A 14,318-nucleotide genomic window follows, 5' to 3' on the forward strand; every position below is an offset into this window, starting at 1 on the left:
CCAAGTACGGCATGGCTACTTCCACTAAATTCCAAGAATCAACAACGATTTCTTGGAGAAACCTGCCTTCAGCAGCTAGGGACTTCCCTTTGCCTGAATACTAATTTATCTAGGAAATCATGGACTTTTCGAAGAACTGAGAGGCATATTACCAAGGGATTTATCTCCGCTTTTTTGGCTTTAAAAGCCAAGAAAGCGGAGATAAAATTATCTCCCTATCAGAAATTTTGTTAAGCGACATTTCTCCTATTATCAAGGATTTTGCAAACCCTGTTAGTGATAAAAAAGCAGCGCTAACCGCGGTTAGCGCTGCTTTTTTTACACCTGGTATTTTCCTGACTTAGCCATGATATCCTATGGAAGGTGGATATCATGGCTAAGTTTATGAGCCCCTATCATCAAGCTAACGCCAAACTTCGAGAGATTATCGTTGGTTTTCCAGCGATAATCTCTCATTTGGCAGTTAGCGTGAGGATTTTTATCACTTCTGAGATAAACTTTGCTAATAGCAAGTTATCTCTGCGATAATTTCCGGAGATGCTTAGCGTTAAAAAATTCGTTGCTAAGCCTCGTTAGCGATAAATATCGCTAATCGTTGGTAATATGCCCCAGAGTCTTTGATGACGTTATTAAGTCCAATCACACGTCAAACTCGGCTCCTTCAAAGTATAAATATGCCTAGATTTGCCCAGATAAACACACGGTGGTTTGGAGCAGATCAACTAACTACTTGCCTGACGCCCTGCAGCCGCAAGTGCCGAAGGAAGCCGACCCTCCAGCTGACGCACTGAGAGATGCTGTCTTTTCTCCTGCCTAGAAATCCAGCTCCAGTGTTTCCAGGCTACCCTTGCGGGTTGCTGGGAAATCGAGTCCCGAGAGAGAGATACAAGACCTCCTTCATTCTAAACCAAGGTACGGAGCTGATTAGACCCTTAGAGAATTCTTGGATAGATTCTTGGCATAGAAATACTAAACCTAAGCTACTCCTCACTTACTTCTTCCCTTGTACACCAGGGTAGGAGTATTTTAGAAGCACCAGTTGAGTACTTTTAGTCATTATTTCATCACTGTATATATTTTATATGTTTTAGGTGACTTATGGCTTAGAAACCATATCATGCTTTTACAGTACTACTTTATAATACTTTTCGTATTATATGCCCTGTACTTTATAACTAGTATTACAATTGTAGCAGTACACTTCTCATGCCTGAGAAAGAAGACTGTTCATTAAATACTTTTTATTGAAAACGCCCGTCTCTCTATTTTCTCAGCACCTCTGATGAAATGAAGCATGCACGATTGACTGAGTAAAATAGCTATCTATTGTTTCCGCGACTCTAGAGATTGATTTCTTATTCTTGGGAAACAAAGTTGTCATGTTTATGCGGTTGTCAGAAACTAATCCCTTCTTGTGGATTCGAGAAAGTGTCTAGTGACCTCTGAGCTTGCTGGCACTCACAATTAAGTCTAATATATACGATAGAGACCTAGTCGACCTCAGTCCTACGTCTAAACTATAGTATATGTTATTCCAATGCAGAGAGCCTATTGGGAATATAGGAACTACACTACAATCTCTCCTGCCTTAAAAAGCCTGCATTGGTTACTGATTGGCAGAAGAGCCACGTTCAAGCTGCTATGTATCACTCACAAAGCGATACATGGAGCGGGGCAGCCCTTGATCAGGAATAAAATAACCAAACACATTCAACAAAGGAACCTCCGCATCTTGCCTCAATATGTGTGGCACATCTTTTTCTGTTCAAGCAGCCAAACTATGGAACTCGTTACCCCCCAACATAAGATCCACAGATAACCATTTGAACTATAGATTTGTACCTATATATTGTATTGCTTTGGGTAAACATGTATAATAATTATGTTTTTAAAAATATAGATATACTTTAGTTCTGCTTAACAAATGTACATATTACTGGTAGTTACATTATTCTATGTTTTTAACATGTATATAAGTGACTGCTTAAATAAGAAAATCTTGTATCATAACTATTTACCTACACTTGCTTCCCTATTGAATTACAAAAAAAACGATATATTTATTATTTTTCTACTAAATCATCATATCCAATGCACTACCCTAACTCTAACCCTATACCTCTATCCTAGCAATATATCCTCTACCTCCACTCTCCCATTCATCCCAAACTCATACCACTACTACGATCCCCAAAATAACATCTATAGGCTCTTCCCTACGGTACCCTCCTAGCATCATCGCATGCCTCTTTTACTATTCAGATCTCCCAAACAAGCATTTCTAAACCCTTCCCTCTGACACTTCTCCTTGACCTCACTTTTACTCATCTCAAGCCTCCTCCTACTGCTAAAAAAATTCTAAATCCTTCCCTCTTCTATCCCTCCACTATCCTTTTCAATTCAAATAACAGACTAACATGTCCACCAGCCAAATTAATTTCATATTTCACTATACAAATTCACCACTAATCCTTTATAGGTTCCAGAGTAGTGTGCTACTTGCCGAAGAAGCGCTTCAACACCTCATCCATGGTAGCAAGCACTATATAAATGCAACCTTTTCCCCTCTTCTATCTCTCCACTATCCTTCTCAAGCTAAATAACTGACTAACATATCTACCACTCAAATTGCTTTCATATTTCACTATACTAGTTCACTACTAATCCTTTATGGGTTCCGGAGTAGTGTGCTACTCCCCGAAAAAGAGATTTGATGCCTTCTTCAGGGGAGGTAAGTGCTATATAAATGCAATCCCAATGCAATACAATAAATAAATGGTTTGTCTGTCCACCTATCACTTGGTAAAACGGAGAACAACACCAAGCTCTATTCCTTGTGTGATTGTAAGTGTACAATATACAACAATAAGTGATTCAGGTCTCAAATTCACCAGCCCACACATCCTGTCATTGGTAGACTGTTGGTGTAAATTATTAATGTCAAGGTATTTGGCAGTAGCCTCATTTTCTCTGCCCTGTATTGCAGAAAAGTATATTTTAACCATTCAATCACCTAACTTATTTGAAGAGTTCAGACTACAGGACATAAGGGTCTAGGAATACAATGGTATGGAGCAGCAATATTTTTCAAGTGAAAGGATTTCCATGCATTTTCAATGGGTAAGTGGTGCTCTTCACATTTACTGAAAATACTATGGGGCATATTTACAAGGAGATAACACCACCAGACGTCACTTTTTTAGTGATGTTCTGGTGGCGACATCCCCTTCTCCTTATTTAAAGTCTGCATTAAGCCACTTAGCGCCGCTTAAAGCCGTCTTATGAATAAGGCCCATTTTCACGCTTCTCTTAGTGTGAAAGGGGCATGCAATAGGCATTGCATTGGGCATACCACCGCAACACCCGTTGCTTTTTGAGGCTGCCTGATATTTACAAGGATGGGGCAGCGCCAAAAACTAGGGTTAGGAAAAACCTGGTCTGAAGATGGATATACAAGGAGAAAGTATTCACTTCTCCTCGTATTTTGCTCTGCAAATTGCCTTTAAAGATTGTTTTTGTGCAGGAAGGTGTCCCTTCCGGCACATAAATATACGCCCCTGTTGCGCAGGCACCCTTGCAACATGACGCAAAGGTGCGTGTGCTGGTGCTAGGCAGCTTTTTTAGTACCAGAGCTAGGGGAAACGCAGGCGTGCGCCGTGTTTTTGTAAGTACGGTTTATCTCTGTGTTTGAAAAAATGTTTGAGCGAGGCATTACCAATTTTGGGATAACACCACTCTCTGACATGTTATTGTAAATGTCCCCCTTCATTTCAGCATTTTCTCATTGCATTGATGAAATCAAGTTCTGAAAGAGAATGATGATTAAGGCCTTGTGTACCTGGAGTGACATCCTCGGGCTCACCAGTCATCTGGAACGAATCACTGGGTTATTATGACCCAGTAAAGAAGAGCAGTAATCATAGGCTCAAAATGGCCTTGAATGATGGGTTGCTCCAAATATGAACCACCACTGTTATTAGGAAGTCACACAAGCGCAGCGAAAAATATCATAGTCGCCTTTTGAAATGTAGTACTTTACTGATCTTTAATGTATTTTTTTTTAAACCTAAGTACCAGAAAGGTTCTGGATGCAACACATTTTTCCAAAAATGTCTCTAGGAATTGTTGAACTCATTCTTCAGATCTTTTGACCTGACAAAGCAAAATCAAAAACTTATCAAACATGAGTTGGCCTTTGACATTCAATAAAAGAAACACCGTTAAAAAAATGACAAAAACACCAAAGGTTGTTTATTTTTGTGTGATTATGCAGCTGAAGTTGAATGTCACAAACTAATGAGTGCTGGAATATGGAATCGATTTAAGTGCCTTTAATATGTATCAGGGATGACATTTAAAAGGTGTATGGAGCGAGGTGATATGCTGTACATGCTGTAAAAAAAGAAGTGCACTTTGCTGGTCTGACCAAACCACCCTGAACTTGCAGTGTGCAAATAGTATTTTGATGGCTTTAGTTAAACAACCCCTGCGAGGATGTTAAGAATAGTCTTTGCTGCCTAATACACAGTGCAATTTAATTAGCTATTTTTAGTCTTGCTGTATGCTAATTAGGTTTTTAGTAAATAAATGTATCTTAGCTGGGGACTACCCACAACCAACACATAGGATTGTTTAGTATATGAAGGAGATCCACTGGAGGGTTGTATGATGGAACAACGCATGCCTGAACCACGCGGTCTTAACCAAGAATGTGTCTTTACCTCGCATGCCTTTACCACGTAATAATGTGACAAAGACATGATTGGTAAAGGGACATGTGTGTTAAAGATCATGCTCTTGCCCCAAGGGTAGGCCCGGAGTACTAAAAAGTAAACCCATGAATCAAAAACGTCCCCAACACCAACCCTCTGCCCTGAGCCCTAAAAACTGACCCCAACATCTGTAAAGTACCCTGACCCAGCCACCTGCACTGAGGCCTAAAACTTCCCCCAGCCCTTAAAACTGTCCCTTTCCCCCACCACGCCCTGAGACCTAAAAACTGTCCCCATGCCCTACATTTTTATCCTACCCCCGCCCTTAGCCCTGAGTCCTAAAAACTGACCCCTACCCCCTGTAAACTACCTTGACGCCGCCGCCCCGCCCTAAGGCCTAAAACTGCCCCAGCCCTAAAAACTGTCCCATCCTGAGCCCTACAAACTGACACCACGACCTAAAAACTACCTTGACCCTAGCCACCCAGCCTGAGCCTTAAAAACTGACCCCTACACCTGTAAAGTGCCCTGTCCCAGCTCCCCACTGCCCTGAGCACTAAAACTGCACCTGTCCTATAAACAACCCCGAGCCTTCAAAACTACCCCACCCTGAAAAACTACCTGACCCCCTCAAGACCCACCCCACTTACCTTACTGCGTCCTCTCCTGGTCCTTCCTCTTCCTGTCTTCCTGTGCCTGCCTATCCATTCTGCATCTAGCCCAGGGATTGCCTTAACCACACATATTCATTGTTAAGGCATATGCATGGTTAAGGCAAGTTTGGTTCAGCTTGTGTGGAAACAGCACGTGTGGCTGAGCCTGCGTTGTTAAGGCCGTTTCCCTCACTGGCTCACTAACAAGAGTGATGTTCACAGACTAAGTTGCAAATATTGGGTCTCAAAACTTATTTGAAGAGCTGCATTAACACTTAAAGCACAACACACTTCCAATTGGACTAGTTGCCAAAGTCTTGACTGTACGGTTATTGAAAAACAGTACTAATATTTAAAGTGAAATGCTCTTTGCTTAGTTTGCCTCAACTGTCACTGAATGTCGAGTAGATTCTCAGTGATTAATGTATGTGGCGATGAATAGCGGCTGAGCTATTATATATCAGACTAAGCTGTGAATGTTTTGCCTCTACTGTGATTTTAAGAATTGCTCAAACATTTAAAATATAATGCACTTTATCTGAATTCAATTGTTAATTAACAGCGGCTGAGCCGTTACGTATCACACTAAACTGCAAATGTTCTGTTTATACTGTGATTTCATGAATCATTTAAATATCTTAAACATAATGTACTTTATCTAGCAGGATCCAATTTTTGATGAATGTGGAGCTCTCCCTCAGCAAGTAAGGTGCCATATGCATATGTTGATGAACAACAGTTAAGCCATTATGTACTAGTTTAAGAATAGTGCGATTATTTCTGATGGGACAAACCCCTCTCATACTGGCCAAGTCCGGGCCAACCCTGAGGAATGCCAGACTCACAATGAGGCCTCATGTTTTCCTACTGTTTTACCCTCGATGTGAACATGCACATTTGCACTATATTAGTTTTTCTACTGTCTTTCTACCGGATTGCAAACACTCTGTTTCACTTTTCCCTTGCAGTGTGATGTGGTCAGTGAAATTAGTCAACAAACATAGGGCCTGATTCACAATGGTAGAAGTACACTTTTGTGTAATTACGATTGCTCCCTGTTCACAAAGGTATTTTACTAGTAACATCATTACGACTGCGGAGGCTCCACAATAACAAGCATTTACAATGCAATAGGTCTCGCAGCATTAAAGTTTGAGTTATTGGCATTGCGTATGACAATGCGTTGCATAACTTTTTTAGCAAACTTTGAATTGGTGAGCAGTCAGAGTGTGTGCAAGAGTATGCTGTTCTAGAAAGCAGTGTGGTACAGAGAGCAGGAATTTGGATGACCTGAGCAATGTGGATGATGCACCTCACGCACGGGGCTGACGCAGTCATTATTCACACAGCTCTGATAATGCACCTCACGCACAGGCTCACAGTTGTTATTCACACAGCTCTGATGATGCACCTCACGCACGGGGCTGACGCAGTTTTTATTTACACAGCTCTGATGATGCACCTCAGGCACGGGTTCACAGCTGTTATTATTCACACAGCTCTGATGATGCACCTCCGGCACGGGTTCACAGCTGTTATTATTCACACAGCTCTGATGATGCACCTCACGCACGGGGCTGACACAGTTTTTATTTACACAGCTCTGAAGATGCACCTCAGGCACGGGCTCAGAGCTTTTATTATTCACACAGCTCTGATGATGCACCTCACGCACGGGGCTGACGCAGTTATTATTCACACAGCTCTAATGATGCACCTCTGGCACGGGCTCACAGCTGTTATTATTCACACAGCTCAGATGATGCACCTCAGGCACGGGGTTGACAGTTATTATTCACACAGCTCTGATGATGCACCTCATGCACGGGGCTCACAGCTGTTATTATTCACACAGCTCTGATGATGCACCTCACGCACGGGCTCACAGCTGTTATTATTCACACAGCTCTGATGATGCACCTCACGCACGGGGCTGACGCAGTTATTATTCACACAGCTCTGATGATGCACCTCAGGCACGTGTTTATAGCTGTTATTATTCACACAGCTCTGATGATGCACCTCACTCACGGGGCTGACGGAGTTATTATTCACACAGCTCTGATGATGCACCTCAGGCACGGGTTCACAGCTGTTATTATTCACACAGCTCTGATGATGCACCTCCGGCACGGGTTCACAGCTGCTATTATTCACAGAGCCCTGATGATGCACCTCACGCACGGGCTCACAGCTGTTATTATTCACACAGCTCTGATGATGCACCTTAGGCACGGGCACACCATTCATAAGTTTCGAAAACAAACCAAACCTGCATTAAAGCCATCCTTTAAAACAATGTTAATCAAAGCAATGCCACCTTTAAGATTAAATCAGGAACTCCTGTCATTGGAAATCATGTCTCTAATCTCAGAGGGACATCCTACACTTGGATTCTGAATAAAATGTCACTTTCTGCATTCAGTATTTCAGGATTTGCTTTCCAAATAAAATGCTTACAAAGGCAGAGGCATAATATTTAACTTAAATTCCTGTGTGTTGCTATCCGACAATCAGTGTGGAGGTTCCCTGACATATACATATAATCTGTGCTGAACATTACTTTACTTTACCGTGATAAGATACGAAAGCAAAGCAACAGAGCTGCTAAACAGGAGAGCGAGCCCTTCTCAAAATGGCCAATGACTGCAATATGTGCGCGCGCACTCGAAAACGAAACCTAGCGTGGGGGCGGGACTTCCGTCTTGTGCGCGAAGCCTGCGCCCACGGAGTTCCTGGTCCGAGGAGCAGTGGTGACGTGGGGCTCCCATGCCTGAGGGAGAGCCCCGCGGAGGCGACAGAACACCGGATTGGCGGTAAGTGGGCCTTGGGGGTCGCTCGTGTGTGTGTGTGTGTGTGTGTGTGTGTGTATGTGTGCGACGGCGGGGGTGTCTCTGTACGTGTGCGTGCGCTCCTGTGTGTGTGTCTCTGTGTGCGACGGTGGGGGGTGGGGGGGGAGTGTCTCTGTGTGTGTGCGTGTATGTGCGCTCGTGTGTGTGTGCGCATGCGTGTTAGGGGAGGTGTGCCTGTGTATGTTTGCGCTTCCCAGGAGACAGCCACGGCGAGCGCGGCGCGTGCCAGTTTCAAATTGCCTCCAAGGCGATGCGCGCGGCCAGGATTTTCTCCTGGAAAGCAGACACGGCGACAAAAGGTTCTCGGCTAGAACGCGCTTCCGCACTCTTAGCCGAGACCTAAAAAATGGACTGTCCTATCATTTAATGTGCGAATACACCACAATTGTAGAGATCATACTAGTAAATCGCTTTAGTGAATAGCGAACAAACATTAAGTTAATCAATAAGGGGCCAATTACGATGTCATGTGGAAACTTTCCGTCCGACTCCTTGTCTGATTCGGTTCAGACGACTCACGTAATGTGGTTCCACACGACCGATTATGATGCTGTTGACTCCTATGGGAACCTGTGTTCTGACCGACAACACACGCTCCTATGGGGAAAATGGGTCCCTGCAGGAAATCTTGCACCCTGTCGCAGGCACCCCATGGTGCTTGTCAAACACAGGGTGGTCCTATGGGTTCCCCAATGGCCCCCAACTGGAGGCCTCAGGATGAAGGGGGGGCCTGTTAAGGGCTCCCTAAGTCAGTTTCCTTTTCATGTCGGACAAACCGAGTCGGAAAGGCTGTCAGAATCCAACATTGTAATCGGTCAGTCGGAAACACAGTCCATAGAGCTGTACGAATTGGCTCCGACCAACTCGGATTCTCTGAGTGCCGGTCGGAACCGATTCTGAATGACCGAATGGTTTCCCTTCTGACTGCGAGCATCATAATAGGTAACCGTTTCTAGTAGAATCTGACTGTCGGTCGGAGGCTTTCCGCATGACATCGTAACCGGCTCCTTAGTGGACATTTACCCTTGTTAATTAGGCCAAAGTGATTTTGATACATTCAGATCAAAAACAATTAGAATGAATGTTAATAATTGCCAAGTACACTGAGAGTAATTTGACATGGAGCCTATGCCTGATCTAAGAATCAATTCGCAGAAAATAAGGAAGGCACAAGCATTGTGTATAGAACAGAGAGCTTACACGAAAGTAAGCACACAGGGGAACGTGCTGACTCTCGTTTTCCCGTTCTCACAATAAATTCTCACCCAGTACAAACAAATCAATGCTTCTTTCTATGAACACATATCATTTGAGAAAAATGCCTTAAAATGAATTAATAATATAATGCAGTTGGTTGCATTTTCCTTTTGAGGTAAATGGATTCAATGTATTTCTTAAGTAGTGACTTTCTAGGCTTGTAGGCAAGTTTGGGGTATGCATCCCCTCACCCACCCACAAACAAACTTTCTAAAGTGTTCACTCCCTAACAGTTTTCTTTTTACCATTTATAAAGCACAAGAAGATTACAAATCTATTATGTGCAGCCACATATATACATGGTAATAAAATGTTTACCCTACCCAATGATTTCTGTTTTTAGAGAGAAAGTCAGTTCCATAAATTCGCAAAAAACATCTGCCTAGTTGTTATCTTCTCCCCAAGCTTACATTTAACATGTTCTGCAACAAGGTGCCTCGGGCTACACAAAGTCATATGTGCATAATACATTGTAAAAATATACTAGAGTGTTTGTATCCACTTCATAAAAGTCAAAAGTCTGCCGCTTGGCAACTCTATTTATGTGAGAGATGTTGCTGCTATTGATTGTGTACTGGTTTGAATGGCACAGAGGAGAATGGCTGCCCTCCTCCCCTCCAATTCAGTAGGCATGTTAGACATTAGTGTAATTGAGGAGACCTTAATGAACAAGCAACTTCCATTCCACAGGAGGATTTAATTTCGCCTTAGATACTGTCTCGCGCTCTGCTAAAACCCCAATGCTTTGTCAGAGTTAGGTTTTTGTAAATTGCCTTTTAAAATGTCAAAATCTTTGCAGATTAGGGTGCATCTGGGTTCTACCATGCACCATAATTGCCGGATATGTTGCTCTCAATTACCGGTTTAATTAACGAGAAACAAAAAAAGCAAGTATGTAAATTAGAATTAATTGAGCAGGATCGCCTCTGCAACTATACTGAGCACGACAGCATGAACTGCATTTCTCCACGCTGAAAGGTGTGAAAAGTAATCTATTTCAAGAAAGAGAAGTATGTTAATCACAGTCTCTTAATAAAATAATTACTCTCTAAACCTAAACTCCTTTTCTACAGCAGGTAAGCTGAGGTTTGCTGCAAAGAAACACTGCCCTTACCAAAAGACCTAAGTACATTGGTAACTAATGTTGTTTGTGGAATTATAATGACTGTTCAACTCAAAATAAAGTTTTTCCCCCAAGATACAAGCCATTTCCCCAATGTATTAAAATATTATTTGTGGGAGAGCTGCCAGTGCACAACATGTCAGCAGGATGGATGTATGACATCACAACGCATGCTTTCACAATGAATGCCTTTACAACGCTGTTTTCACAACGCATGCCTTTACAACGCATAGTGCTTTGGGGTGCTGGATAGTGAATTGTTTAATTTACTATTCCAACTCCAGTCCCCGTGGATAGTAGGGAAGGTGTTGGATAGTAAATTAAACCTATTCCCTATCCTAGAGCGCCCCCCAGCGCAATGCGTTGTAATGGTTTGCGTTGTAAAATTTGCGTCGTAATGGCACTGCGTAGTAAAAGTTGCGTTGTAAAGGTTGTCTCCCCAGTAGGATACTATGGGCCCGATTCACAAATGGACTCGCAGACGTGACAAAGGCACCGCAGATGTGGCGGGCTCCTCAATGAGAAACTTCAGCGATGAGGTCCTGCTACAAGTGCTGGCCCCCCCCACAACTGCTGGACCTCCGAAACCAGTGCTGAGAACCTTAATGAATCGGGACCTATGGGGTGGCAATACCAGACCTGGTATTACCATGGAATTTCCACTCCATTACCAGGGACACAAAATGTGTTTTGGGCCCAAAAATTTGAATATTATGCAGCACCTGGAATTACCAAGACATTGACTACACATTTGCCATTATTTTGGTCACACATCCCACATGTATGTGAACGGAAAATCAGGTGGTATCAGTGGTTGTAGCAATGCTAGGCATATCATCTCACCTTGTAACATCAGGTAGGATTCTGCACCCTTTAAGACTTGTTATCATGTGGAGTTGTATTATCGCAGTACGATATGTGATCTACCTCTCAGCTAAGGAGGGCTTATGGTCCTAGTTAAGCATGAGTAGGACCTACATCTCCATCAGTGTTTAAACTCTGGCAGCTCCCTTTCTTTATTCCATTTAAACCATCGACAGATTTGCCTCTCAACTTCGGGGCCAATAGGCCATGATGACAGACTAAAGAAAATAAATGGCAAGGCTTTCTTTTTAAACGATTGAGGGGTTACTTCCTAGGATAACAACCTGAGGAAATTCTAAAGTTTACATAATAAAAATGCAATATTCAAATGTTTGTAGTGCTTCAACACATACACTTCAAAAGTTCTAACTGCAACCAAACTAGCCAACACAAAATTTAAATTTCTATCAGTAAGGAAAAATGAAATATGTTCAAGGACTAAAGAACCTTACCTCCTGAATGTCAAATATTCCAATGTCACTTATGATCTATACACTTTTCTCACTAAATGAAGAACTAGGATGCACTGGAGTAAACGATGTTTTTGAGAGCATCAGAATTATACCTCAACATTAAATATTTCCCTTCTCAAAGAGTGAACAAAAACTTTTCAAGAAACCGCTTTGACATTTTCTTGAATCCACTGGACCTAGTTGTAGGGGAATCAATATAAGCTTAAAAATATGGTGCTCTGTGTTGGGTATATTTATTAGTAAGTGAAGGGAGTGGCTCTTCATCAAGTAACTGGAATTTCTTAGGGTGATTAATCTTGTGTTCAGGTTAAGCTCAATCTGTAGAGTTTTTTGAGCTACTAAAAGCTCCCATGTTTTAAACACGGGGCCTTTTGATGGGTACTGCTAGTAGCAGAGGCTTTCAAGCAATTTTAGCAGTTACTGATTTGTGTGTGGATGAAGGGCACAGTTTGCTGCCAACTACATCATGATCACTTTATTTCTTTGGATGTGTTCTCAAACAAGGTGACCATTGCAGTGTGTGGTATTAGAGTGTAGGCATAAATCGTAATGTTCTGCCATATCTGCAGTTTGGTGGTTGTTTTAATTAAAATTAGAGTAGGCTTGCATGATTTCTGGGAACATATTCCAAGCAATTGTAAAATGATGTCTCTTTTTGATGGGTGATTTCACAGCACATAGGTCCGTTGGTGTCACAGATCTGATGATTCAGTTACATGGTTTCACTGCTTATCACTGAAGAACAGCTTATCTATTTTTTTTTATTTATAATTATCTATGAGTGATCAAGGTTTGGGTACATGAGTGCAACAATTCATATTGGAAAATCAGTTGTAGTGTCTTGCATGTGTTTTTTTATCTAATGTATCAGATGTTTGCGTACAAGGTCATACTCCAAGCATGTAAATTTGTAATGATTCTACCTTCCCAAAGTGGTTGTATTAGTCAATAAGCAGAAAGTGCTGCAGGCCCATGGCTTAGTGGTTCATTAGCCTTGAAGATAGAAATCTCAATTGTGCCTGAATTTAGATGCAGGGCATTTGTGTTCATCCATGTCTCAACAAGCCAGTTAAAGCAAGTCTATTCTTATGTGACATTTCTAGGCATTTCAAGTTAGTCCAGTGATGAACTGGGTGCCATCAGTGTCGAAGATTTTTCTGACATGCAATTTTGGGTGACAAACTATTTGTGCGGCTCAGTAATTTTAATGGTGCATATAACCATAATGGATGAACTAATGATTTGGCACTTTAAACAATATAATTGTTTAATTTAGAAGTATAATAAATAATGTAGTATAGTTATGCCACATTTTAGTATGAGACACCATTTAATTAAAATAGCTGCAGTTTCTAGTGTTCTGTATCTTCCTCATGTTCATCCATTCTCCCAATCAGCTACCCTTTGCAAGTTTTCCCTCCCAACAGTTTCTGTGGAACACAGAAAGCTATGACTCTAATGAACTGTTGTATCAGAAAACATGTATTGTGAATTAAACTTTTCATTGTATACCTGATGTACAACATTTGAAGGATTTATGCTGGAAGTTCTGATGCAGGCTTGCAGAAGACCTGAATTATATTAGCTATTGCTAAGAAATGTTTCATATCACATTGTGCATCTCCAGAGGGCAGTTGCAGAGGAAGCAAGCAGAATATTTCTCTTACCTTAAGAAATAGTTTAGTGTTAAGAATCTTGTAGAAGTACGAAATTGTTTTTAATTTGCCAATGTTATCTAACTCCAAAATGTAATGTAAGTTTAATTGTGGACTCTAGAATATGCAGAGGCCAGTTGTAATATGTGTCCTCTGGAAGGGACACAATGGCTAGATCATGGGACTCAGCCTTCTATATCCGCACCACCAAATTGGTCTCTTCCTGTCCGCAAAGGTTCCTGCATAGACCCTCACACAAGTTCATCAGGAGTACTTTGCAAGGAAATTGTCAATGTAAACATTGGTGTACCTTCTGTTCCCAGAAGTATCCAACAATATATCCTCCTGGCAAACTATAATTGTGGCAACAGGAAACTAAGATGGGCTCCGACACATACTCACCCCGTGATAGTATTAGCCAGAACAAAAGGAGAACTCAACACAGGAGAAAATTGGTTTGTGGCAGGTGTGTTGGACTTGAGAAGCCACAGACTAAGGGTGCACATAGCGCTCACATCTTGCATTATACTTCACTTTGCATGGTCACCTCCAGGTCATCAGATTGTGATTGTAGATTATGCCCCTCATGATAATTTCACCATTGGGGAAAAAATTATTTGATGTCTGTTTACTGTAGTACATGGTGTGGTTCTTTTGGGATAGTATTAAGGGCCTAATTACGAGTTTGGTGGTGCGAGAGGGGACTGCCATGCCGACGGCTCGCTCCCA

The 14,318-nt window shown here is 41.9% G+C and overlaps 1 protein-coding gene across 2 annotated transcripts in view; it reads left to right on the top strand.

Moving 5' to 3' along the window:
- Positions 1 to 14,318, top strand: part of LOC144753450 (heparan sulfate glucosamine 3-O-sulfotransferase 1-like) — a 726,783-nt gene that overhangs the window by 175,237 nt on the left and 537,228 nt on the right. The gene's annotated exons all lie outside the window — the stretch shown is intronic.

Source organism: Lissotriton helveticus, chromosome 5_1, assembly GCF_964261635.1.
Source record: "Lissotriton helveticus chromosome 5_1, aLisHel1.1, whole genome shotgun sequence".
In the NCBI taxonomy this organism is placed as follows: Eukaryota; Metazoa; Chordata; class Amphibia; order Caudata; family Salamandridae; genus Lissotriton; species Lissotriton helveticus.